This window comes from Ranitomeya variabilis, chromosome 2 (assembly GCF_051348905.1).
Source record: "Ranitomeya variabilis isolate aRanVar5 chromosome 2, aRanVar5.hap1, whole genome shotgun sequence".
Taxonomy (NCBI): Eukaryota; Metazoa; Chordata; class Amphibia; order Anura; family Dendrobatidae; genus Ranitomeya; species Ranitomeya variabilis.
In genome coordinates this window covers 263,815,709-263,843,253 of record NC_135233.1, presented here as the reverse complement: position 1 = coordinate 263,843,253, position 27,545 = coordinate 263,815,709, and the positions used below count along the sequence as shown (strand labels likewise).

The 27,545-nt window shown below is 44.8% G+C and overlaps 1 long non-coding RNA gene across 1 annotated transcript in view; it reads right to left on the bottom strand.

Moving 5' to 3' along the window:
• Positions 1-2,204: 2,204 nt before the first annotated feature.
• The window catches only part of LOC143805469 (uncharacterized), a 47,375-nt gene continuing 22,034 nt past the window's right edge, over positions 2,205-27,545 (bottom strand). Inside the window, exon 3 of the long non-coding RNA XR_013221250.1 lies at positions 2,205-2,341. This is a non-coding gene — a long non-coding RNA (uncharacterized LOC143805469). The remainder of the gene's footprint in view (positions 2,342-27,545) is intronic.

The following is a 27,545-nucleotide window of genomic DNA, read 5'->3' as shown; positions in this document are numbered from 1 at the left end:
GTCTCATCAGGGTCAGATTCTGGCTGAGTACACTGCGAGGGCAATGTAGTGATCTGAGTCAATGGAACAGGATAATAATCTAGCTGTGGCTGTGCATCTGTGCACTCCATGTCCGATTCATCTTGAAATGGGCTGTTAACTATTTCCCTTTCTAACCCTGGCACGGTATGTGTAAAGAGCTCCATGGAGTAAACTGTAGTGTCGCCTGCCGCATCCTTCACTTTTGCTTTGGGTGAAGGACACAAGGAAGCGACTTGTTCCTGACCGGGAGCATCCACTGACGACTCGCTGCTTTTATATTTCGAACTTTCAGAAGAGGAGGCGAAGGAGCTAGAGGCTGAGTCAGCAAGGAAAGCCAAAACTTGTTCCTGCTGCTCCGGCTTAAAAAGCGGTTTTCCTACTCCCAGATAAGGGAGCCTTCGAGGCCTTGTGTAGCCAGACGATGACGCTGTCTGAACAACTCGAGCTTTAGGTGCTATTTTGCTTTTCCCACTACCACCAGATGCTCCACCACCACCATCATTACCAGCTGGCAATGACCGCCCACGGCCTCTTCCACCAGACTTCCTCATTTTTGGGAAAATGTAACCAAACTAACAACCGTTATATGGTACTATAAAACAAGGTAGAAGGTTTATATAAACTTGTTGGGAATTTAAATCTCCCTTTTTTGTGTGGGAGACTGCTGCAAAAACCAGGCCCGCTGTATTACACTACACAATGTAAGTGGCAGAACGTGGCAGGCAGATATACAACAAACAGAACTGACGCAGATCCACTTAGGGGCAATTTAAATCTCCCTTTATTATGTGGGAGACTGCTGGAAAAAACCAGGCCCACTGTATTACACTACACAATGTAAGTGGCAGAACGTGGCAGGGAGATATACGACAAACAGAACTGACGCAGATCCACTTAGTGGCAATTTAAATCTCCCTTTATTATGTGGGAGACTGCTGGAAAAAACCAGGCCCGCTGTATTACACTACACAATGTAAGTGGCAGAACGTGGCAGGCAGATATATATATATAAAAAGGGACCGTATTACAATAACAATCTCCCTACAATGATCTCAGGACAAGTATGGCAGCAATAAAAAGGACTGCTGCACACAAAAGTGTGGACAAATAAACAAGATAACTGTGCAGAAAGGAGCAACAGGATTTTTGCTTTTAAAAAAGCAGTTGGTTTGCACAGCAGTGGTACAAACAGCAATGCAGCTATCAGGGAGCCTTATAAGGCAGCCTAATAAGCTACAGAGCTGATGCACAACGATATAGCCTCCACTGTCCCTGCAAAGAAAGGGTGGTGTTGGACAGTGGAAATCGCTACAGCACAAGTGGTTTGGGGGTTAATATTTCCTCCCTAACAATATCCCTGCTTCTGACGAAGCTGCAGCAACCTCTCCCTATGCTACGATCGGCAGAAGTAAGATGGCGGTCGGTGTGCACGCCCCTTTATAACCCCTGTGACGCCGCAGAATGCAAGCCAATCACTGTCATGCCCTTCTCTAAGATGGTGGGGATCGAGACCTATGTCATCACGCTGCCCACACTCTGCGTTCTCCTTCATTGGCTGAGAAATGGCGCTGAACGCGTCATACGAAACGCGACTTTGGCGCGATGATTGCCGACCACATGGCTGATCCCACACTAGGAACGGGTCGGGTTTCATGAAACCCGACTTTGCCGAAAGTCGGCGATTTTTGAATTTGCCCGATCCCTTTCGCTCAACCCTAGTTATACATTCTTATGTATTATTGGTCTAATAAATATATTCAATTAATAAAGTTTGAGTAATAAAGATGGAAATATGTTTTACACACTGACACCTATGGGTTGAAAAGGTAATTACACCTATGACATAAAAATGTTCTATCACATGAAAAAAATGGTTAATAATGTGTTATTATCTATCATTATTTTATCATTCCAAATATGAATTCCATTTTAATATTCTGATAATATTTATATACAGCTCTGGCAAAAATGAAAAGACCACTGCAAAATTTTCAGTTTGTCTGATTTTTTTCTTTATAGCTGCTGATGTCGGGGGCACATGAGCGCTGCTGGTGTTGGTTAGGCTGCATGTCATTTATGGGATCATGAGTCACAGATGTCCTGCTGCACAGTGACAGAAGATGCTGCCATAACTCCATGCCTTTGGTAAACTTTTCCTATATGACAATAATACAAAACTCACATCTGGTGCATTTCTGAAGAAGAATAGGGTGAAAGTGACAGTGGCCAAGTGTCTCCTGATCTGACACTTATGGGGAATTCAGAAGAGACAAGTTGTCATCACTCTCCATCCAGCATCCAGGCTCCAGAAGAAGTTGTTCTGAAGAATAGAAAAAGATTAATGTTGTAAAAAGTTTCCAACTTGTTCATTCCAGGCCTAGAAGAATTGGTGCCGTCCTTACAAATCATGGAGGTCATACAAAATACTAGATATAGGAATTTTTAATGCGGGGTGTACTAGTTCTTGCGTCAACTATTTTGGATAAATGAAGATTTTACAATGAAAGTTATATTATTAAACAGATCTGGGTAAAAAAAAAATTGTATACAAACAACATTTTATTGAAAAAATATAAAAAATAGTAATATAATATGTACAAACTGACGCGTTTCGAACTGGTGCATTCTTAGTCATAGTGTGAGATGATATCCCTGTATTGCGTGTTGTTTTTTAAATAGTAATACTACAGGAAATTACGGGAATAGATCACCATTCATTAACAAAAGTATTCATTAATTATATCTTACATTTATTTTTTAACTTCATTCTTTTAATAAATATACAATCCACTCTAATGTTTATGCTATTTGGCGTTTTGGTGCCTAGTTTCAAAATCCATGATGTTTCCTTATGTTTGAAGATATGTTATCTTTCACCTCCCCTTTTGGGTGGTGGATTTTTTACAATGGCATTAACCCTCAGGGTATGTGCACACGTCAGGATTTCTAGCAGAAATTTTCCTGACAAAAAACGGACATTTCTGCCAGAAATCCGCATGCGTTTTTTTTCGCGTTTTTTTCATGCGTTTTTGACGTGTTTTAATACGTTTTTGACGCTTTTTTTGTGCGTTTTTTGTGCGTTTTTTTCAAAATGCATAGAATTGCGGGAAAAACGCAGAAAATCCGCAAAATTAATGAACATGCTGCTTTTTTTACCGTGATGCGTTTTTTTCGCGGAAAAAAAAACGCACCATGTGCACAAAACATGCAGAATGCATTCTAAATGATAGGATGCATAATGTATGCGTTTTTAATGAGTTTTTATAGCATTTTTATCGCAAAAAAACACAAAAAAAACTGAACGTGTGCACATAACGTCAATGTGCTGAGACCACCGTCATGAAGATTAACAAAATGTCGGGAGGCACCAAACAAACTACGTGTTGTTCTATTTTGTGCATCATACACTTGTTCAGATATGTTTGTTTGCAGTGCTCTGGTGGTGTGTCCAACATATTGTTTTTTTTTTTTACATTTCCCAAAGGTTATGACATAGGCTTCATGTGTGCTGCAATTAAAACAATTTTTTTTATTATGTTCTTTACCGTCAGCAGCAGAAATGACATTTTTTTGCTTTGTACATGTATGGACATAATCCACATCATTTTTGTCCCCATTTGTAAGACCCCCTCGTGCACAACCAATTCTTGGCTTCATTTATTATTCCCATATTAGTATGATCGCTCGGTGATATTGTTCCTTGCTAGGATACAAATTTACAACCCTTTTCTAAATTTTTTTTTTAGGGTTTTATCTGTATGTAAAATTGGTAAATGTGTTTTTTTATAATATTAATTACCTGATAATAATTGCACTACGACAGGTGGGAAAAATCGCAGATTAATTATCAGAATGATCTGTAATAGTTTTATGTTTTTTGGACTGAGACAGATAATCAAGTCTGGTTTTAGAATTGGCAGCTTTTTTAGCCTTATTAAAAATTTGATTTCAATATCCACGTTTCTGAAAGCGTGAGTCTATAATGGCACATTCTTCATTATACTTGCTTTCTATGGTACATTTTTTAACCCTTATATAGTCACTTTCCAGTAAATTATGTACTGGGATGACAACTGGGTGCAAATAACAAAGCGTTTCCTGCAGTGGGTTTTCTGTATAATTCACATTTAACATCATTATGTTCAATATCCCCACATAATAAAACATCAAAAAAAATGAAATTTTAGAACAATCAAAATTGTGAGAAACTCTAATGTTATCACTGTTAATATTAATGTACTCAATAAATTCAGGGATAGACTCCTCACAGCCACGCCAGATGATGAAGACGTCGTCTACGAAACATCTGTACCAAAAAATTGCAGACAAAAATGGATTGAACAAATTATTCACCAAGGAAGGCGTAAATCTAGCACCCATCGAACCTTGACGCTGTAAATAATATTCAGCCAAAAAAGAAAAATAAGTATGTGTTACTAAAAAATGCATTACTTTCAACATAAATTCCATCAAACTAGTAGAGCAATTGGCATACTTTTGTAGTTGTTCAGACATGACAGTTAGTGCTAAATCATGTGGTATGGCAGTATACAATGCATTACCATCACATGTAATGCATGAATATTTTATTAATTTTCTGACAGTGATCCAGTTCCAGACAGTATGGGTCTGAATGGAGGTAGAAATTTTTGTTAGGGAGAGCAACAGGGCAAAGTACGCCTGTGCAGGAGCCACAACAGGAAGCAAAGAAGAGGATGACATTGTATGAAGATGGGAGGCGCCGGACCCAGACCGCGACACCCATTGGACCAGACTGCAGCGGGACCGCCCCTGGGTGAGTATAATCTAACTTGTTTTTCTTATCTTTCAGGTTACATCGGGGGATAATCTACAACATTATAGAATGCTGTAGATAAGTGTTATGATCTGGTGGCCTAGGAGCGGCATGAGACGTACTCTGGAGAATGTGGTAACTGTACTGACCGCAGAACCTGGACTTAACACCGCAACTAGAAGTAGCCGTGGGATGTACCTACCAATCCTAGACACCTCGACACAGCCGGAGGACTAATTAACCCTATAGATAGAAAAGGGAAAACTATCTTGCCTCAGAGAAAATTCCCAAAGGATAGGCAGCCCCCCACAAATATTGACTGTGAGAGGAGAGGAAAAAACATACACAGGCTGAAAACAGAATTTAGCAAAAGAGGCCAATCTAGCTAGATAGAAAAGATAGGACAGAGAACTATGCGGTCAGTATTAAAATACTATGAAATGTCCACCACAGATAATACAAAAAACTCCACATCTAACTAAAGACATGGAGGGTAAACCTGCCTCTCCAGAGATTCCAGCTTGGCTGCATAAATCCTTACACAGATAAAGCTGGACAAGAAAAGACATGCAATGCACTGAACAATGAGGCCCACAACATGTGGGCAGAAAAAACAAGCAGAACTTATTTTGTAGAAATGAACTGCAAGCAGGAGCGACCAGGAAGGGATGTGAATCCTCCAGAAACAATGAACAACTGACACTCACTAAAGGGTGAAGCCAGACTAAATAGCCCCGTCCAAAGTGGACGCACCTGATGACTGCTGTGAAGGACAAACAGCAGCACTACCACTTATAACCACCGGAGGGAGCCCAAGAGCAGAACCCACAACAGAATTCACAACAGATAAGCCCCTGATGGCGGTGGCCGCAGCTTATAGGCCAAAAATGGGGTGACAGATTCCCTTTAAGATGTTTCTTTTTTGCTATGAAGAGTCCTTAGCTGTTCCTCAACAATGTTTTGAAAATCATCCATTGCTGAACTGCGTGTTTTTATGGGATAAAAATCTGGAATGGGGACTTTGTTACCAAAAATTTTATCCAGCAAACATGTCTGTTTTGGTCTGGATTCAGATAATGAATATAAATTCATCAGTGACAATTGTTCTTGAAACATCATTTTGGAATATTAATTATTACCGGCAGATATATTCATAGGGACTCTCCCAGGATTTTCACTTTGTAAATTTTTTTTTTTTTTTCCACAGGTAGACATCTTATAAATTTATTTATGTCCATAGAGGTGGGAAGCAAATCGAATCCTTTAGTAGGCACAAAATGTAGTCCCCTTTTTAATACTTCAATCTGTGCCTGATCTATGATATTTGTTGACAAATTGATTACTGTAAGATCATCAGGATTTATTTCCTCTGTCACGATGAATAATTATGTACTTGTTTTCCCGATGTTTAATGTTAAGCCTAGGGCGCACTACAATAATATGGCATATTATTACAAGGTGCTATATCCAGTAGTAAAAACTGAATGCAAAAACAAGGAGAAGAAAAGCACTACTGTATGATATGCACACTAGACAATTGGGAATAGTATAAGAAAAAACTTTATTCGCACACGAATACAAAGGTTAAGACATAAGTAAAAACATGTGGGTCCAACCACTCAAGCCCTGTATTTCATGTAAACATAGAATACCAACACATATAAATATATGAAGCTAAATGCCTTATAACAATCAATGCATATGCTGCGCCCCAGAGTCCTGGTCTTTGCAGTACTGTGGCTCCGCCACTATGGGGAGCTACGGTGCGTCCGATGGCACTGAAGGAGTTCATCTGATCAGGTATCACAGACACCAATACATTTCACAGCTGGGCCTCCGGGGGGAGCTAAGGGTGCTATTCATTAGGCCACTCCCCACCATAGTGGGTAAACTGGGGGTCAGGCAGGAAGTTAGATCAGAAAGCTGACTGGGTTGGAACCAAGCAACACCTTGTGGCAGAGGGTGTTGTAGGGGAAGATACAGTAGGGTCTCCGTCAGGGGTGGGATCCTGACAGAGGCTTGGCATTGGAAAGAACGTAACGGGTCCGCGCCAGCTCCGGGAAGCGGCGGGGCCCAAGAAAGGACTAGAAGCGGGATAGATTGTGCTGAGTGAGAAACGAGATCAAGCAATAGGAGAATACCAGTAGGGGTCGTGCTGTAAGACCGGAGCAACACCCTACTGAGGCGCACTCCCGGTGGCCGGAACGCCGAGGGAGTATCATAACATTCAGCTTCAAGCAATACTCTAAACAGCGGCAGGACAGTCAGTCTAAGGCGGGCTGTCTCACACAAATCACCTATGAAGTCTTGGGGGGCACCTTGTGGAGAGGGGCGACTCTAGGGTCCCGGAAGAGCTCCGAGCCTACCCGTCAAACGGGTGCCGTCCCAACCAGAACATCAGGGAGGGACGGAGGATTAGAAGAACATCATTTAATCGAGTTGTGAGGGAACTTAAGAAACAGACACAACAGTTGTGGGGACTTTCCGTAAGCACAGCAGGGAAGGACCGCAACACATAGCGCTAGAAGGAAGGCACCGATTTCCACCTGTGAAGAGAACTCTGGAGGTGCCATTGGACCGGCCGGACTTGCGCAGCCTGGTGAACCGTATTCTGGACTGTGGACCCAGAGATCTTCAGTAAAGAGGTAAAGAGACTGCAACCTGGTGTCCTCGTTATTTACTGCACCGCATCACCACTACCATCATCCACACTTATTATTCACTGTGCGCCCCACGGCAGGGTCACGGACCGGGGCCTAGCCGCCGTGACAACCCCCAGAAGCAGAGACTCGTAGGCCCGGTACCGGGTACCCCTCGGCCCTGCGGCGGTGGGGGCGCTACAATTTGGCGTCACGAACAGGATCTACTTAAGCCTGGAGAATCAGGTCATGTGTGCCTTGGAACTGTGATTTACTGTGCTTGGACTGTACTTTATTGCAAAGACTGTGTGCTACCACTTGCCGCCAAAAGTTCCCGCCAAAAACCGCCGCCATTGCTACACCAGAGAAGAAGGAGGGCGTGCCATGGGAGGAGACTACCAAAGTGGCGCCAGAAGCGGTGATCGCCCCTTGCGCCTCCTGTTGCAAAGCGATGACCTGCCTCAAGGCAGAGGACCACCTCCTGACTTGGGACGGCGGGAACGAGGTGAAGGAGGAGCTCGACCTTGGAGAAATGGCAGCGTCAGATGTATGCACTGTCACCGAATGTCAGACAGCGGCGATGAACAGCAAGAGCCTGAACAATGGCGAGGTGATCCCGGCGTGTCCCCACCCATCGGAAGAGGACCCGCTTCCACCGCAGCGGAAGGACCTGAGTTCCTCGGGGCCGGTGGCGGAGCTGAGTCTACCTATCCCGACCTTGGAACTAGCCGAAGAGGAGCTATGGGGAGCGGAGCCGTATCCGGAGGCTGCCGAGGAGTTGCGGTCCGGGCTGCAACCGACTCCAGCGTCCTCGTTAATGGAACGGACCAACATCGCTGGTATCACATCAGACGCAGGTATAGAAAGCGTCCCTGCTCCCCCGACCGACCCCGATCCTGCGATCGATCCTCGCCCCCACAATAGCCGCTTCCTCTTGGCGGGGCTAGGGGTACTATCCCCCGGCGCAATGGGAAGGCTGATACCTCTGCCACCGACCCAGACGGGGGAGTTCGTAGATGTGAGCCCGGAGGGAGTCATTCTCCGGTGGGAGGCCCCCCGAATTGGGCTGGATGGAGTCCGGCGAGAAGGTCACACCATTGCCGTGCTGAATTGGGAACAATATAAGCGGTTCTTGATCCAACAATGGAAGGACTGGAAAGAGAGGGAACAAGCTACCGCCGCATCAGCCGTGGACCAAGGGCTGAAGCCTGCACGGCCGGGAGTTGTCCACCGTCAGCTGACGTCTGGCGGCCTACAAAGATCACCCCCAGGCTTAGAAGAATAAACCTCGAAACCATGAATCTGTAAATAGTTGCTGTTTTACTGTTTTGCTGCTAAACCCGTTCAGGGTCAACTCTTAAAGGGATCCCTTTGTTGACCCGGGATCCCTATTGTTTTGCTTTTGTTTGATTTTTCTAAAGTTTTATTTGCACAAGTTTCTAGAACTGCTGAAATCATGAACAGTGCATGATCCGAACTTCTTGTATATAGTTTGCACCTTATTAAAGGCGCTCCCTACTGGTTTTACTTAAAGAAGGACTCTTTGCGAAGATACCGCACTGGAACCTTTGCTGAGTATGGACTGGTAGCTCGAGAAGATACGCTACCTCACAGAGACTTGGTCCCCTCTTAAAGGGGATGTTCATTTGCCGCACTTCGATAGTAATATTGCTTAAGACAAGTAGCAATAATGTTGATGAGAGAAAAGTGATGATAATGTTTATACGAGGAAGTTATATGTGTTCAACTGGTTAATTGTGAAGAAATGTTAATGATGTTATCTGAGAAGAAAAAGGTGAAAGATAGAAGAAGGATGCAGTGGGTCCGTAGAGATAGACGTGGTGTCCAGCATGCATAGAAAGAAAGATAATGAGAAGGTTTAATGTTATGAGAATAGATAGTTAGGATAGAAGGTAAACCCTGAGTCCCCATAGGAGTCATGTAGAGATGGCTCAGTGCTCTTGAAATGAAAGTAATGTTATGTTCTATACTGTGTATAGTAGTTGAAAAGGCAGTAGGCCCTGGCTGAACGGGGCGGTCCTGTAACAGAAAGGAGAGGCAGTAGGTCTGGTGCCGATAGGACAGGCGGTCCTGCAGATCCAAAGTAGGAGAATGTAAAAATTAAATTGCCTTATAATGTGATTATAAGAAGGTCTTTAGTGGATACAGAGTGTATGTCCTTAAAGGCAACGTTAAATTATTGTTCAACAATTTTTGCACTTAGTAGAATACCCGGTTGGGTAAGAAAAGTTAATTATAGCATGTTGCTATGATATTTTACCATGTTTGTAACGTTCAAGTGTCCTCACCTCCCATAAAGGGAAGCTCTGTTCAAATATGCTTATTGTTATTGCACTCAACAAAATTGTATGTCTTTTTGCTAACTTGTATTGTTGTTTTCTTCCCAGTCCCGGAGTACTGTGTTTAACCAGGGGGGAGTGCAGCGCCCCAGAGTCCTGGTCGTTGCAGTACTGTGGCTCCGCCACTATGGGGAGCTACGGTGCGTCCGATGGCACTGAAGGAGTTCATCTGATCAGGTATCACAGACACCAATACATTTCACAGCTGGGCCTCCGGGGGGAGCTAAGGGTGCTATTCATTAGGCCACTCCCCACCATAGTGGGTAAACTGGGGGTCAGGCAGGAAGTTAGATCAGAAAGCTGACTGGGTTGGAACCAAGCAACACCTTGTGGCAGAGGGTGTTGTAGGGGAAGATACAGTAGGGTCTCCGTCAGGGGTGGGATCCTGACAGAGGCTTGGCATTGGAAAGAACGTAACGGGTCCGCGCCAGCTCCGGGAAGCGGCGGGGCCCAAGAAAGGACTAGAAGCGGGATAGATTGTGCTGAGTGAGAAACGAGATCAAGCAATAGGAGAATACCAGTAGGGGTCGTGCTGTAAGACCGGAGCAACACCCTACTGAGGCGCACTCCCGGTGGCCGGAACGCCGAGGGAGTATCATAACATTCAGCTTCAAGCAATACTCTAAACAGCGGCAGGACAGTCAGTCTAAGGCGGGCTGTCTCACACAAATCACCTATGAAGTCTTGGGGGGCACCTTGTGGAGAGGGGCGACTCTAGGGTCCCGGAAGAGCTCCGAGCCTACCCGTCAAACGGGTGCCGTCCCAACCAGAACATCAGGGAGGGACGGAGGATTAGAAGAACATCATTTAATCGAGTTGTGAGGGAACTTAAGAAACAGACACAACGGTTGTGGGGACTTTCCGTAAGCACAGCAGGGAAGGACCGCAACACATAGCGCTAGAAGGAAGGCACCGATTTCCACCTGTGAAGAGAACTCTGGAGGTGCCATTGGACCGGCCGGACTTGCGCAGACTGGTGAACCGTATTCTGGACTGTGGAGCCAGAGATCTTCAGTAAAGAGGTAAAGAGACTGCAACCTGGTGTCCTCGTTATTTACTGCACCGCATCACCACTACCATCATCCACACTTATTATTCACTGTGCGCCCCACGGCAGGGTCACGGACCGAGGCCTAGCCGCCGTGACAACCCCCAGAAGCAGAGACTCGTAGGCCCGGTACCGGGTACCCCTCGGCCCTGCGGCGGTGGGGGCGCTACACATATATCTCACCAATAATTAGAAAACCGACCCGCGCACAGGTCTGTCAAATTTATGCAGCATAAGCAAATTAGTGGACTAGCTCCCATGTGAGGCCCCTGCAACCCAGAATGAGGTCTAGGACTACCTGAAAAGAGTTACCGTAATAACAATGAAGCCTCTGCTAACGGGGCACCGTGCCGAGGAAACGGTGCGAGCAAGAATAGAGCGACCCAAGTGAAAATGGCCCTGCAATGGCCTGATGGAAAGGGGTTGTTATGTAACAAGAATGCTGACATGGGTGAAGTGTCACGAGAAGGACCTCTGTTAAATGGCTCAGGTAGAGGTTCCAATTGATGCGTCCATGGGATCAGGGACCAGAGAGAGTCTCGTCTGGAGAAGCAGAGACATGAGTTGGGTCTCCCATATATTTGTATGTGTTGGTATTTATGCTTACATGAAATACAGGGCTTGAGTGGTTGGACCCACATGTTTTCACTTATGTCTGAACTTTTGTATTGTGTGCCAATAAAGTTTTTTCTTATAATATTCCCAATTGCCTAGTGTGCATATCATATAGTAGTGCTTTCCTTCTCCTTGTTTTTGTTTTCCCCCTGCTTTTTGTGACTTTTTTTGGAGATAATGCATTTTGGGTGGAATAAAAGTGACACTATTTTTTGGTTTTGTATCACATGCTGTAGTCGTAATAGTCTGTTCTGTCTCAAAATCAGATGAGTCAATATTTATATATTTATTTAACTCACCTATAAAGCGCCATTAATTCCACAGCGCTGTACATTCATTATTGGCACTGTCCCTATTGGGGCTCACAATCTAAATTCCCTATCAGTATGTCTTTGGAATGTGGGAGGAAACCGGAGTACCCGGAGGAAACCCACGCAAACACAGGGAGAACACACAAACTCCTTGCAGATGTTGTCCTTGGTCGCATCTGAAGCCAGGACTCCAGCGCTGCAAGGCTACAGTGCTAACCACTGAGCCACCGTGCTGCCCAATATTACCAACAGTGGATTCGAATTCTGATTATGAAAAACGAATGCGTCTGTTATTCTGTCTATATCTGGATCCGTTCTTCTTATAGTTGTTTTTCAATATAGTTCTTGAATTTTCTTTGTTTCCATTATATTGGTCCCAGTTATAAACAAGATTACTTTCATAGTCCTGCTTATCTCTTTTAAATTTTGTTTATTTAACCCTTTCGCACCAGAGCCTGATTTTGCCGTGCAGTTTCTTCAGAGTATGCTGATCCCAAATATGTGGAGGAAAACTACTGTTCAGGTGCACACCAGGGCTAGGAAGGGAAGGAGCGCCATTTGACTTTTGGAATGCAAAATTGTCTGGAATTGATAGCCGACGCCATGTCGCATTTGGAGATCCCCAGAGGTGCCTAAACAATTAAAACCCCAACAAATGACCTCATTATGGAAACTAGACCCTTCAAGGAATTTATCTAGATGTGAGGTGAGCACCTTGTATTCTCAGGGGCGTCACAGAATGTTATAATATTGAGCTGTAAAAATAAAAAAATTACTTTTTTCCCACAAAAATGTTGTTTTGGCCCCAATTTGTATATTTTCAGAAGGTTAACAGGAGAAAATGGATGCAAAAATTTGTTGTGCAATTTTTCCTGAGTACGCCGATACCCCATATTTATTGGAAAACAACTGCTTGGGCACACGGCAGGGATGGAAAGGGAATGAGCATTATTTTGACAGGAATAGGTTGTGGATACCTTGTCACATTTGAAGAGCCCGACATGCTAAAACAGCAGATACCTCCACAATTTTGATCCAATTTTGTAAAGTACACCTTTCACGGAATTCATCTAGGGGAATAGTGAGTATTTTTAACACTCAGGCAATTTACAAACTTGTAGAACAGTGGGCTTAGTAAAAGAAATATTACTTTTTTTTCACTAAAATGTTGCTTTGACTCCGAGTTTGCTATTTTCAAAATGGGTAATAGGAGAAAACGAATAGTACAATTTGTTACGCAATTTCTCCTGAGTACATCAATACCCCATATGTGGTCCAAAACTACTTTTGAGGCACAGTGCAAAGCTCAAAAGGGAAGTAGCGCCATTTTACAGTACAGATTTTGCTGCACTGGTTTGAGGGTGCCATGTCGCATTGGTAGAGCCCCTGCGGTTCCAGGACAGCAGAACCCCCCCAGAACTGACCCCATTTTACTAGCTACATCTCTCATTAAATTAATCTAGAAGTGCAGTGATCATAGTGACACCACAGGTGTGTCACAGAATTTTATACCTTTGGGCAGTGAAGAAAATATAATTATATTTTACTACAAAAAATTGTTTTAGCCCCAGATTTTACATTTTAACACAAGTGGGTAAAATGGTGACAAAACTTGTGACACTATGCTGAATGTTGGAATACCCCATAAGTGACTTACAATACTGCAAAGCCACACAGTGAGACTCAGAAGAGAAGGAGTGCTATTTGACTCTTGGAGAGAAAATTATTGTATAATAAATAATAGTTTAAGGACTCCATATAGAGCCCCTGAGTGCCAGAAGAGCAGAATCCCCCCTCAAGTGACCCCATTTTGGAAATTACAACCCTCTGGGAATTTATCTACTGATGCAGTGACAATTGTGACTCCATGGGTGATTTCCAGAAACAAGCAGTAGTGAATGTTATTGAGTGAAAATTGCAAACTGCCGTTGTAGTCACCAGTACATTGTAGTGGCCAGTATGTTATGCCTAGCTCATGCTTCTGGAGACAACACAAACCCACAAATTAGGCGGGCTCTCATTACTACAGAAATGCCAAACATGTGGTTTAAGCACACTGTTTGGCTCAGAAGGGAGGGGGCATTTTGATTTGGGAGTGCAGAATTTGTTGGATTTATTTAGAGGGGCTATGAGCTATAGCGCTTTTACAGAGCCTTTGCACTACCACTAACGTGGAAGCCCCCTATATTTTCATTAACAGATGATGGACCTGAGTGGGGACTTGCTTTTTTTGTGGATTGAGTTAAAGCTTTTATTTAGAACATTTTACATAACGTTAGGGATCACATTTATCCGGTGCTCTACACTGAGCAGTTAATTTGGGGTTTCCATCTAAATCTTTGAGTGACGTGACAGATGAAACCCCCAAGGGATCCATTCACTAGGCAGCAGAGTTACTCTGGACTCCATCTGCCTCTGTTCAGCGGTGTCCTTCTTTTCAGAAGTGCACATAACTGTGGTGGACCGTGCTTTTTTGCACATCTAAAAAGACAGACACCGCCGGATCACAGGTCAGACAGCATGCACAGTGCCTCCATCTGCCTCGTTATAGGGAATTTTCCGCCAGGGGGTTCCATCTGAATCAAAAACTGTAAGAGATTTACATGAAAATACCAGTGTAAGCGCTCAGCGTAGAGCGCAGGATAAATGTGTGCCGAGCTTTACTGCGATCTTTGCGAGGCAGTATGAAAAAATCAACAGCAGGAGAAGAATTGGTTTTATTTATTTTTTATGTCATTTCTCGTGCGATATAAGTGATTAGGCGACTTTATTTTTCGGGTCGGTGCGATTACAGCAATACCAGATTTATATATTTTTTTATGTTTGGCTGCTGTCACACAGTAAAAGACGCACTTTTTACAAAAACAAGTTTTTACATCGACATATTTTGAGAGCTATCATTTTTCCAGATTTCGTCTGACAAAGTCATGTGATGGCTTGTTTTTGCAGGTCGAGTTGATGTTTTAATTGGTACCATTTTAGGGCACATGTGAATGAGGTCCTGGGAAAATATGGATGAGGAGAAAGAGAGGTAGAAAGCTATCTAAGCGTAATAAATGGGTGAATATTACTTGGTGAGGAAAGTGCAACTTGAATCTAGCTAACCTGGCGTGGTTGTGCAAGGAGACACAACACTGGGAAAAGTTTGCAAACAAGGGTGATCCTTCCACTGGTGTGCTGCCCGTCTGTAATAACATGGAGGTGATTCCCTCCAAGTGGATATTGTGAATAAGGATGTTTCACGGCGCTTCCTTCAGAGGATCCTTAACCCAATTTAGAATAAGAGGGTTATATAGCCAAAGAACCAAGTATCTCTGCTGTTGAATCAGATGATATTTTATTGGCTATGTACAGCAAGTGCAAAACTTTATAAAAGACAATAAAAATGTATTGAAAAAACACAACGCGTTTTGGCCAAGTAGGCCTTCATCAGGCCATCCAGCTCAGGGTCACTCTCCTACCTCTGGTAAGCTCTGTCTCACTTGTTACTATATTGTAGCTACTTATTTCCATGCTCTTTTATGTTCTGGGACAGATCTTACTGAGGTGCACTATTTGATACCATTGCACTTTCTATGCTTCATTGTTAAGCATATAGTTGATGTCTATTTCTCTACTTATGATGTGTGATCCTGGTGTATTTGTTTGTCTTTGCATTTCGTCACTTTACCTTGTTACCTTTTTTATACTAATGATACTTTAATAAAATGTGCACTTGCTTTTACTATATTTATCCAATACGCTTCATTCTCCTATTGTTCTCATGTATCTTGGAGTTGGCTTTGTTCTTTATAGGGTGGGTCACTTCTAGTGCCACCACCCTGGCATCCAGCATGCAACTGGGATTTTTGTTTATAATGGTTCTTTGGCTATATAACCCTCTTATTCTAAATTGGGTTAAGGATCGCCATGAAACATCCTTTTTCACATTTTAGGGCACATGACATTTTATTTATCGTTTTCTATCAGATTTTTGGGAAGCAGAATGAACAAAAGCAAGCAATTCAGGATTTATTTTTTTATTGCCGTTCTGAGTGTGGTAAAATTGATAAGGCTATTTTATTCTTCAGGTCAGTACGATTACAGCGATACTTCATTGATATATTTTTTATGTTTTGGCACTTTTACACAATAAAAACTATTTTATAGAAAAAATAAATTTTTATATTAATTCATTCTGTGTGGTGGCTTGTTTTTTTGTGGGACAAGATGACGTTTTCATTGCTACCATTTTTATTTCCATTTGACTTTTTGATTGTGTTTTATTCCACTTTTTGTTTGGCAGTATGATACAAAAGTAAACTTTTTTGCTTGTTTTTTTTTTTTTTTTACGGTGTGCACTGAAGGGGTTAACTGGTGTGACAGTTTTATAGGTCGGCTCGTCCTGGACGCGGCAATACCAAATATGTGTACTTTTTTTGTTTTTACATAAATATGCATATTTATGGGTTTAATATTTCTTCTTCTTTTTTAAATGTATTTTGTGATTATTTTTTTTTATAGTTTTCAAACTTTTTTTTTTGCTTTTTTACTTGGTCCCTGTATGGGACTTCAATTTTTATTTTTCTGATCACTGGTCTCATGCATTGCAATACACACTGTAGTGTGGCTAATGGTCGCGTAGTCGATGGGATGTATGTATCTCAGAGATGGCTGCTCTCTGTGATGTAACCCAGAGTATTTTCTCTAGCGCACGTAAGCAGTAAGAGGTTAATTTGGTGCAGCTGGGACCGGGTTACGGGTAGCTGTGAGAGATGGGCGGGTCTGGCTACCCACATACCTCACCTCTGGGTGTGGTTACAGCCTATATAATGGAGGCTGTTGTTGGGCACATGGCCTGTGTGTTGGGAGAAGGCCTCCTGTGTGTTTGGCTCCAGACCGAGCCTGAATACTGGATGCTACCCCAGCCTATGTGCCCACAGGCCTGGCGGAGCAGAGCCCTGCTATGGACATTTTGTATTTTGTTTGCCTGATCTAAAGGCTGTTTGTTTTCTGTTTGGGTTTATGAAGCAATAAACACACATGAACATTTAAAGGAACAACCCTCTTGTTTTCCTCCCGTCGCACCCAAGTGAGTAAAACCCCTACAACACGTAGTGCATTGCTTGAGACCTGTCAGTTTTACACTGTCAGATCGCCTGTAACTTAGCTGCTGGCTGAGTCTAACAGGCCACCGTAGCTGGCAGACTCGGAGGTCATCACGCGAGGTCATCACGTGACCTCCGGCTGTCATGACAATGCTCGGATCCCCCGTAATGTGATCACATCTCATCATGGGGAGCGTCGGAGAGGTGAGTACAGTAGTGGTCTCCCTCTGAAATTGTCTAAATGTCGCGAACGCCGCATCTAGAAAATAGCAAAGGGTTAACATCACAGGGACCTGATCCAATTAGATCCTGATGATGATGTTACCTGTCAGAGTTACCGCTCTGCACAGGAATCGCAGCGCTTGCAGAACCCTGGGGATCCTGAGAGCTGCGAGACCAATGATCATAAACATCGGCACTGCACAAAGTCCAGCAAGCAGCGACATTTGTATACAGTGGACAGTCGGGAATAAGTTAATGGAAGTTATGGTGTCTTCTAACTTGCACAAGTTTTAATTGATTTTATTTTTAATTGCAATATAGTAATCAGAGTTTGTATGATTCATTAGAAGATTTAGAACTTTTTTATATTCGTGTCAACTGATTCCATTTTTTTGTTTTATTTTTGATGATAAGATGCATCAGTTTAATGGAACAATCCATCAGAATACCATCCCACTCCATAAGTAATTTGTCATTATATATTAATATTGGAGGTATCTTTATTCTTACACTTTGTGGGACCATTAATTTATCCATGTATAAAACCTACAAGAGAAAAAATGAGCAAAAACCCTGCTGTACATAAGTGCAAATCAAAAAGTGCATCAAAATAACACAGTTTTTAGTAATACTGTTTTTGATATAAAAAAAAAAAAAAATAGCATAAAAGCCATCCCACCACATCAAGGTAACTCTGATCGGGACAGTCCTACACTGTCTAATATTAAAAACCTTACCATGTGTCAATGTTGACCTCAGTGTGAATAAGGGCAGACACCCTTTTCTGAGCTAGAGATTGTATATAAAGCTCCCCTAGGCTGGTGCCCTACTGGTTGGGCCCAGTCCTGTTGTCTGCCCTTATTCACACTGAGGTCAACATTGACACATGGTAAGGTTTTTAAGGTTGATTTGCAACTATTTAGGACATGATTAGTTATGCAGATTCTTGTCATGTCACTGCATTGCTACTGTTTTCCTCCTAAAAATCTAAATATTATTTTTTATTATTTATAAAACCACCTTTGGCTTTCAACACTACCTAAATCCTTCTGGACATGCACTTGATCAGATTCAAGCATGTCTCGACCAACATCTGATGCCATGTCTCCTCACACGTTCCCAAAGTTGGTGCATACTGGTCGACTCAGGCAAGTGTGACATCCCAGGGTCCTGGTTCCTGGTTGTCACAGTGGCATTGCTTTCCTGATGGGTGGAGTGATGTCAGGCTTGGAAGCAAAGGAAGATCTTCTTATCAGGTAATCACAAAGCACACATGTTCACACTCCAGGCCAGTGTAAAGGTACCGTCACATTAAAAGATATCGCTAGCGATCTGTGACGTTGCAGCGTCCTGGATAGCGATATCGTTGTGTTTGACACGCAGCAGCGATCAGGATCCTGCTGTGATATCGCTGGTCGTTGATTAAAGTTCAGAACTTTGTTTGGTCGTCAGATAACCGTGTATCGTTGTGTTTGACAGCAAAAGCAACGATACCAGCGATGTTTTACAATGGTAACCAGGGTAAATATCGGGTTACTAAGCGCAGGGCCGCGCTTAGTAACCCGATGTTTACCCTGGTTACCAGTGTAAAATGTAAAAAAACAAACAGTACATACTCACCTTCGCGTCCCCCGCCGTCCGCTTCCTGCACTGACTGAGCGCCGGCCGTAAAGTGAAAGCACAGCACAGCGGTGACGTCACCGCTCTGCTGTTAGGGCCGGCACTCAGTCAGTGCAGGAAGCGGACACCGGGGGACATGAAGGTGAGTATGTACTGTTTGTTTTTTTACATTTTACACTGGTAACCAGGGTAAACATCGGGTTACTAAGCGCGGCCCTGCGCTTAGCAACCCGATGTTTACCCTGGTTACCCAGGGACCTCGGCATCGTTGGTCGCTGGAGAGCGGTCTGTGTGACAGCTCTCCAGCGACCAAACAGCGACGCTGCAGCGATCGGCATCATTGTCTGTATCGCTGCAGCATCGCTTAGTGTGACGGTACCTTAAGGCCATGTGCACACGTTCAGGATTTTTCGCGTTTTTTTCGCGTTTTTTCGCTATAAAAATGCGAAAAAAAAAGCTTACATATGCCTCCTATTATTTACAGGGTATTCCGCATTTTTTGTGCAAATGTTGCTTTTTTTTCCGCGAAAAAATCGCATCGCGGAAGAAAAAGCAACATGTTCATTAAAAATGCGGAATTGCGGGGATTCCGCACACCTAGGAGTGCATTGATCTGCTTACTTCCCGCACGGGGCTGTGCACACCATGCGGGAAGTAAGCAGATTATGTGCGGTTGGTACCCAGGGTGGAGGAGAGGAGACTCTCCTCCACGGACTGGGCACCATATAATTGGTAAAAAAAAAAAGAATTAAAATAAAAAATAGTGATATACTCACCCTCTGATGGCCCCCGAAGTGTTCCCGCCTCTCCGGTGCATGCTCTCTCTTCCGTTCCTATAGATGGTGTGGTTCAGGACCTGTGATGACGTCGCTGTCTTGTGATTGGTCGCGTGACCGCTCATGTGACTTACGCGACCAATCACAAGCCGCGACGTCATCGAAGGTCCTGAACCACACCGGCATCTATAGGAACGGACGCCGCATAAGCAGCATCTATAGTAAAAAGTTGGTCACACTTGTCAAACAGTATGTTTGACAAGTGTGACCAACTTGTCAGTCAGTTTTCCAAGCGATGCTACAGATCGCTTGAAAAACTTTAGCATTCTGCAAGCTAATTACGCTTGCAGAATGCTAAAAAAACTGCGAAAAAAACGGAAAAAAAACACAAAAAAAAATGGGATTTCTTGCAGAAAATTTCGGTTTTTCTTCAGGAAATTTCTGCAAGAAATCTGGACGTGTGCACATACCCTAAAGGTACCTTCACACTAAGCGACTTTGCAACGATAACGATAGCGATCCGTGACGTTGCAGCGTCCTGGATAGCGATATCGTTGTGTTTGACACGCAGCAGCGATCTGGATCCTGCTGTGATATCGCTGGTCGTTGCTGAAAGTTCAGAACTTTATTTGGTCGTCAGATCGGCGTGTATCGTTGTGTTTGGCAGCAAAAGCAACGATGCCAGCAATGTTTTACAATGGTAACCAGGGTAAATATCAGGTTACTAAGCGCAGGGCCGCACTTAGTAACCCGATATTTACCCTGGTTACCATTGTAAAAGTAAAATAAACAAACAGTACATACTCACCTTCTGATGTCTGTCACACGTCCCCTGCCGTCCGCTTCCCGCACTGACTGTGAGTGCCGGCCGTAAAGTAAAAGCAGAGCACAGCGGTGACGTCACCGCTGTGCTGTGCTTTACGGCCGGCACTCACAGTCAGTGCGGGAAGCAGACGGCGAGGGACGTGTGACAGACACCGGAATGTAAGTATGTAGTGGTTTGGTTTTTTTTACTTTTACAATGGTAACCAGGGTAAATATCGGGTTACTAAGCGCGGCCCTGCGCTTAGTAACCCGATGTTTACCCTGGTTACCTGGGGACTTCGGCATCGTTGGTCGCTGGAGAGCTGTCTGTGTGACAGCTCCCCAGCGACCACACAACGACTTACCAACGATCACGGCCAGGTCGTATCGCTGGTCGTGATCGTTGGTAAATCGTTTAGTGTGAAGGTACCTTAACAACCCTGCCGACTTCACTGCATGGCCTTCCATCCCCCACCTGCATTACACACAAACTCACTCACTCTCTGGGCCATGTTGTGACTTCTCTCTGCTGCCATGCTGTGTGCCTCATGTCTCCTGCTTGCTTTGTGTATGCCTTCTGTCTGTGTGCATAGCGGGGCTGCGCAGGCAACTCCTGTTTCTTATTGAGACTGTGTGCACCTTGTTAAGGTGTCCCCGGCCAATTGCCATGAGGCTTCCTGTACTTAAAACATCCCCACCCATTGGTGGGGACCTGTGCAACGTACTCCCTCAGTCAGTTCTTAGCTGCTGAGGTGCCAGGTCCTGTCTCTGTGACTTCTGTGTCCGCCACCCAGTGGGGCATTGTACCCTGGTCTGTGTCCTGTGTTTGACACTCAGCGGGGCGTTGTACCCTGGCCTGTGTCCTTGTGTAGCCACCCAGTGGGCTTTCGTACCCTGGCCTGTGTCCGCCACCCAGTAGGGCGTCATTCCCTGGCCTGTGTCCGTATCTCTGTGCCTTGTCCCGATCCTGACTCTGTCTTAGCCTAGTCCTGCACTTTGTGTCTTGCTTTACTCTGCTCTCGGCTCTGCACTCTGTGTCTTGCTTTGCTCTGCTCTCGGCTCTGCACTCTGTGTCTTGCTTTGCTCTGCTCTCGGCTCTGCACTCTCTGTCTTGCTTTGTCCAATTGAAAGAATAGCGACTCATCCACACCACTGCAAATCTGTGACCTTCTTGCCCTAAGCCATGCTCAGCTGCTGATGCTAATAATTTTGTCCAAATGAAAGAATAGCGACTCATCCGCACCACTGCAAATCTGTGACCTTCTTGCCCTAAGCCATGCTCAGCTGCTGATGCTAATAACGCCCAAAAAAGTTCATGGCTACTCGGGTGCAAAATTCTATAGCTACATACAAAGTCCAGTCCAATAGAAAAAAATGGGATGCATTCACCGATCCTGATAAAAACATTCCTGTCTTGCTTTGCTCTGCTCTCGGCTCTGCACTCTGTGTCTTGCTTTGCTCTGCTCTCGGCTCTGCACTCTCTGTCTTGCTTTGTCCAATTGAAAGAATAGCGACTCATCCGCACCACTGCAAATCTGTGACCTTCTTGCCCTAAGCCATGCTCAGCTGCTGATGCTAATAATTTTGTCCAATTGAAAGAATAGCGACTCATCCGCACCACTGCAAATCTGTGACCTTCTTGCCCTAAGCCATGCTCAGCTGCTGATGCTAATAACGCCCAAAAAAGTTCATGGCTACTCGGGTGCAAAATTCTATAGCTACATACAAAGTCCAGTCCAATAGAAAAAAATGGTTATTAGAAAAAACCGTGTGCACTACTGTATGAGTGGTGCTAAGGTAGGCTCCCACACCTTAATACAATAAAGAAAAAAAAAAAAAAGTTGAGTGCTAGGTTTTTTTCTTTACAATAGAAAAAAATGGGATGCATTCACCGATCCTGATAAAAACATTCCTGTCTTGCTTTGCTCTGCTCTCGGCTCTGCACTTGGTGTCTTGCTTGCTCTGCACTCAGCTCTGCACTCTGTGGCTTTGCGCTGCTTTCGGCTCTGCACCCCGTGGTCTTGCTCTGCCCTCCGCTCTGTGGCTCCGCTCTGTGCTCTGAGGCTCCGGTCTATGCGGTTCTTCCCTGCTCTGCTCCTTGCGGTTCTACCTTGCTCCGCTCGTACGTCTCTACTCTTGGCTCCTCCTTCTGCGTTTCAGTACTTGGCTCTGCCTCCTGCGTTTCTGTCCTTGGTTCTGCCTCCTGCTCTTGGCTCCACCTCCTGTGCTTCTGATTTGCTCCGCTCCTTGCGGTCATTCTCTACCTATTCTCATATATCCTCCTGTCTGAACAGGTTCTTTACCTGTTTTACATACCTGTCTGCATACCGATACCTACCGCTCCCTCCAGTGTACCAGCCTTGTCCGCCTGTCCTGCCAGAACGCCAACCGTACCTGCCTGCCAGTGTCTCTGTTGTACCCGTCCGCCTGCCTGTGTCCCAGCTGTGCCCGCCTGTCTGCCAGAGTGCCAGCCGTGCCCGCTTGCCTGCCTATGTTCTGTTCCCCCGGTGGGATCAGCAGCCACAGCCAGACACCATCCTGGAGTGGTACCTGATAGCTTCCGGCCGCACAAATCTGACCTCACCAACAGAGGCTCCAGCGAACACCAAGGAAGCTACTTAGTTACACCCCTTCCAGGGTAGTCTGGTGTGTGGTCCAGTGGGGCCACTACTGTTATGATCCCAATGGCAAAGGATCTCAGAGATTACAGCAAAGTCTGCAAACATAAATACCAGCTCATAGGGACGTGGTAACTAGGCTGACCATATACCTGATCCTAGCACAAACACTAACAGTAGCCGGGGAACGTGCCTACGTTGATCCTAGACGTCTCGCGCCAGCCGGAGAACTAACTAACCCTATCAGGGAAAATAAGACCTCTCTTGCCTCCAGAGAAAAGACCCCAAAGTAATACAAGCCCCCAACAAATAATAACGGTGAGGTAAGAAGAAAAGACAAACGTAAGAATGAACTAGATTTTAGCAAAGAGAGGCCCACTGACTAATAGCAGAAAATAGTAAGATGACTTATATGGTCAGCAAAAAACCCTGCAAAATATCCACACTGAATATCCAAGAACCCCCAAACCGACTAACGGTGAGGGGGGAGAATATCAGCCCCCTAGAGCTTCCAGCAATATCAGGAATCACATTTTATACAAGCTGGACAAAAATATGAACAAAGCAAAATAACAAAAATAAGAAAGCAGGACTTAGCTTATCTTGCAAGGAACCAGGACCTGAAGACAGGAGCAAACAGAAATGATCTGATTACAACGATGCCAGGCACTGGACTGAGAATCCAGGAAGTTTAAATAGCAACACCCCAGGCCTAACGAAGCAGGTGAGTACCAACCTGGTAAAAGACAATCCAAGTGCCAAATCACTAGTGACCACAAGAGGGAGCCAAGAAGTATAGTTCACAACAGTACCCCCCCTTTAAGGAGGGGTCACCGAACCCTCACCAAGACCACCAGGGCGACCAGGATGAGCAGCGTGGAAGGCACGAACCAAATCGGCCGCATGAACATCAGAGGCGGCCACCCAGGAATTATCCTCCTGACCATAGCCCTTCCACCTGACCAAATACTGAAGCCTCCGTCTAGAGAGACGAGAATCCAAGATCTTCTCCACCACGTACTCCAACTCGCCCTCAACCAACACCGGAGCAGGAGGCTCAACAGCAGGAACCACAGGCACAACGTACCGCCGCAACAAAGACCTATGGAACACGTTGTGAATGGCAAATGACACCGGAAGATCCAAACGAAAAGAAACCGGATTAAGAACTTCCAAAATTTTATAAGGACCAATAAAGCGAGGCTTAAACTTAGGAGAGGAAACCTTCAGAGGGACATACCGAGAAGACAACCAAACCAAATCCCCAACACGAAGTCGGGGGCCCACACCGCGGCGGCGGTTGGCAAAACGCTGAGCCTTCTCCTGTGACAACTTCAAGTTGTCCACCACATGATTCCAAATCCGCTGCAACCTATCCACCACGGAATCCACCCCAGGACAGTCAGAAGACTCAACATGACCCGAGGAGAAACGAGGATGAAAACCAGAGTTGCAGAAGAATGGCGAAACCAAAGTAGCGGAACTAGCCCGATTATTAAGGGCAAACTCCGCCAATGGCAAGAAGGTCACCCAATCATCCTGGTCCGCAGAAACAAAACATCTCAAATAAGCCTCCAGTGTCTGATTAGTTCGCTCCGTTTGACCATTAGTCTGAGGATGGAAGGCAGATGAAAACGACAAATCAATGCCCATTTTAGCACAAAAAGATCGCCAGAATCTGGCACAAACTGGGATCCTCTGTCGGACACGATATTCTCCGGAATGCCGTGTAAACGAACCACATTCTGAAAAAACAAAGGAACCAGATCGGAAGAGGAAGGCAACTTAGGCAAGGGTACCAAATGGACCATCTTGGAAAAACGATCACACACCACCCAGATGACAGACATTCCTTGAGACACCGGAAGATCAGAAATGAAATCCATGGAAATGTGTGTCCAAGGCCTCTTCGGGACGGGCAAGGGCAGAAGCAACCCGCTAGCACGAGAACAACAAGGCTTAGCCCGAGCACAAGTCCCACAGGACTGCACAAATGACCGCACATCCCGTGACAAGGAAGGCCACCAAAAGGACCTAGCCACCAAATCTCGGGTACCAAAAATTCCCGGATGCCCTGCCAACACCGAGGAAGAACCTCGGAAATGACTTTGCTGGTCCATTTATCAGGAACAAACAGTCTGTCGGGTGGACAAGAGTCAGGTCTACCAGCCTGAAATCTCTGCAACACAAGTCGCAAATCAGGAGATATGGCCGACACGATAACTCCCTCTTTAAGAATACCAGCTGGCTCCGAGACTCCAGGAGAGTCAGGCACAAAGCTCCTAGAAAGAGCATCAGCCTTAACATTCTTCGAACCAGGCAGGTACGAGACCACAAAGTTAAAACGAGAGAAAAACAATGACCAACGAGCTTGTCTAGGATTCAGGCGCTTAGCAGACTCGAGATACATCAGATTCTTGTGATCAGTCAAGACCACCACACGATGCTTAGCACCCTCGAGCCAATGACGCCACTCCTCAAATGCCCACTTCATGGCCAACAACTCCCGATTAACAACATCATAGTTCCGCTCAGCAGGCGAAAACTTCCTAGAGAAAAAAGCACATGGTCTCATCACAGAGCAACCAGAGCCTCTCTGCGACAAAACAGCCCCAGCACCGATCTCAGAAGCATCCACTTCAACCTGAAAGGGAAGTGAGACATCAGGCTGGCACAAAACAGGCGCCGAAGTAAACCGGCGCTTCAGCTCCTGGAAGGCCTCCATGGCTGCAGGGGCCCAATTAGCCACATCAGAACCTTTCTTGGTCATATCCGTGAAAGGTTTAACAACGCTAGAAAAGTTAGCGATAAAGCGACGGTAGAAATTAGCAAACCCCAAGAACTTCTGAAGACTCTTAACAGACGTGGGCTGAGTCCAATCATGAATAGCTCGGACCTTGACTGGGTCCATCTCCACAGCAGAAGGGGAGAAAATAAAACCCAAAAAGGAAACCTTCTGCACTCCAAAGAGACACTTTGAGCCCTTCACAAACAAAGCATTATCACGCAAAACCTGAAACACCATCCTGACCTGCTTTACATGAGAATCCCAATCATCCGAGAAAACCAGAATATCATCCAGATAAACAATCATAAATTTATCCAGATACTTCCGGAAGATATCATGCATAAAGGACTGAAACACTGAAGGAGCATTAGAGAGCCCAAAGGGCATCACCAAGTATTCAAAATGACCTTCGGGCGTATTGAATGCAGTTTTCCATTCATCTCTCTGCCTAATGCGCACAAGGTTGTACGCACCACGAAGATCTATCTTGGTGAACCACTTGGCACCCTTAATCCGAGCAAACAAGTCTGACAATAGTGGCAAAGGATACTGAAACTTAACAGTGATTTTATTCAGAAGCCGATAGTCTATACAAGGTCTCAAAGACCCGTCCTTCTTGGCCACAAAAAAGAATCCCGCACCAAGAGGGGAAGAGGATGGACGAATATGCCCCTTCTCCAAAGACTCCTTGACATAAGAACGCATCGCGGCATGCTCGGGTACAGACAAATTAAATAATCGTCCCTTAGGAAATTTACTGCCAGGAATCAAATCTATAGCGCAGTCACAGTCCCTATGAGGAGGAAGAGCACTGGACCTGGACTCACTGAATACATCCTGATAGTCACACAAATACTCAGGAACCTCTGAAGGAGTAGAAGTAGCAATAGACACCGGCGGAGAATCGCAATGAATTCCCTGACAACCCCAACTCGACACAGACATAGCCTTCCAATCCAAAACAGGATTATGGGTCTGTAACCATGGCAGACCCAACACGACCAAATCATTCATTTTATGCAGAACAAGAAAACGAATCACCTCCCGATGTTCAGGAGTCATGCACATGGTCACTTGTGTCCAATACTGCGGTTTATTTTCCGCCAGTGGCGTAGCATCAATTCCTCTGAGAGGAATAGGAACTTTTAAAGGCTCCAGGACAAAACCACAGCGCTTGGCAAACGACAAGTCCATAAGACTCAGGGCAGCACCTGAATCCACAAACGCCATAACAGGGTAGGAAGACAATGAACAAATTAAAGTCACAGACAAAATAAATTTAGGCTGCAAATTACCAATGGTGACAGGACTGACAACCTTGGTTAGGCGTTTAGAGCATGCTGATATAACATGTGTAGAATCACCACAGTAAAAACACAGCCCATTCTGTCGTCTATGATTTTGTCGTTCGGTTCTAGTCAGGATTCTACCACATTGCATTGCTGGATCGGGGTTTCTATCACATTGCATTGAAACAGGTGTCTGTTCAGACAACACCGCCAGAGGATTAGCGGATTTGCGCTCGCGCAAACGCCGATCAATCTGAATAGCCAGCGCCATAGAATCATTCAGACTTGTAGGAATTGTGAAACCCACCATCACATTCTTAATGGCTTCAGAAAGGCCATTTCTGAAATTTGCGGCCAGAGCACATTCATTCCATTGAGTAAGCACGGACCATTTCCGAAATTTTTGGCAATACACTTCGGCTTCATCCTAGCCCTGAGAGATAGCCAGTAGAGCTTTTTCTGCCTGAATTTCAAGATTAGGCTCCTCATAAAGCAATCCGAGTGCCAGAAAAAACGCATCAACATCCGCCAATGCCGGATCTCCTGGCGCTA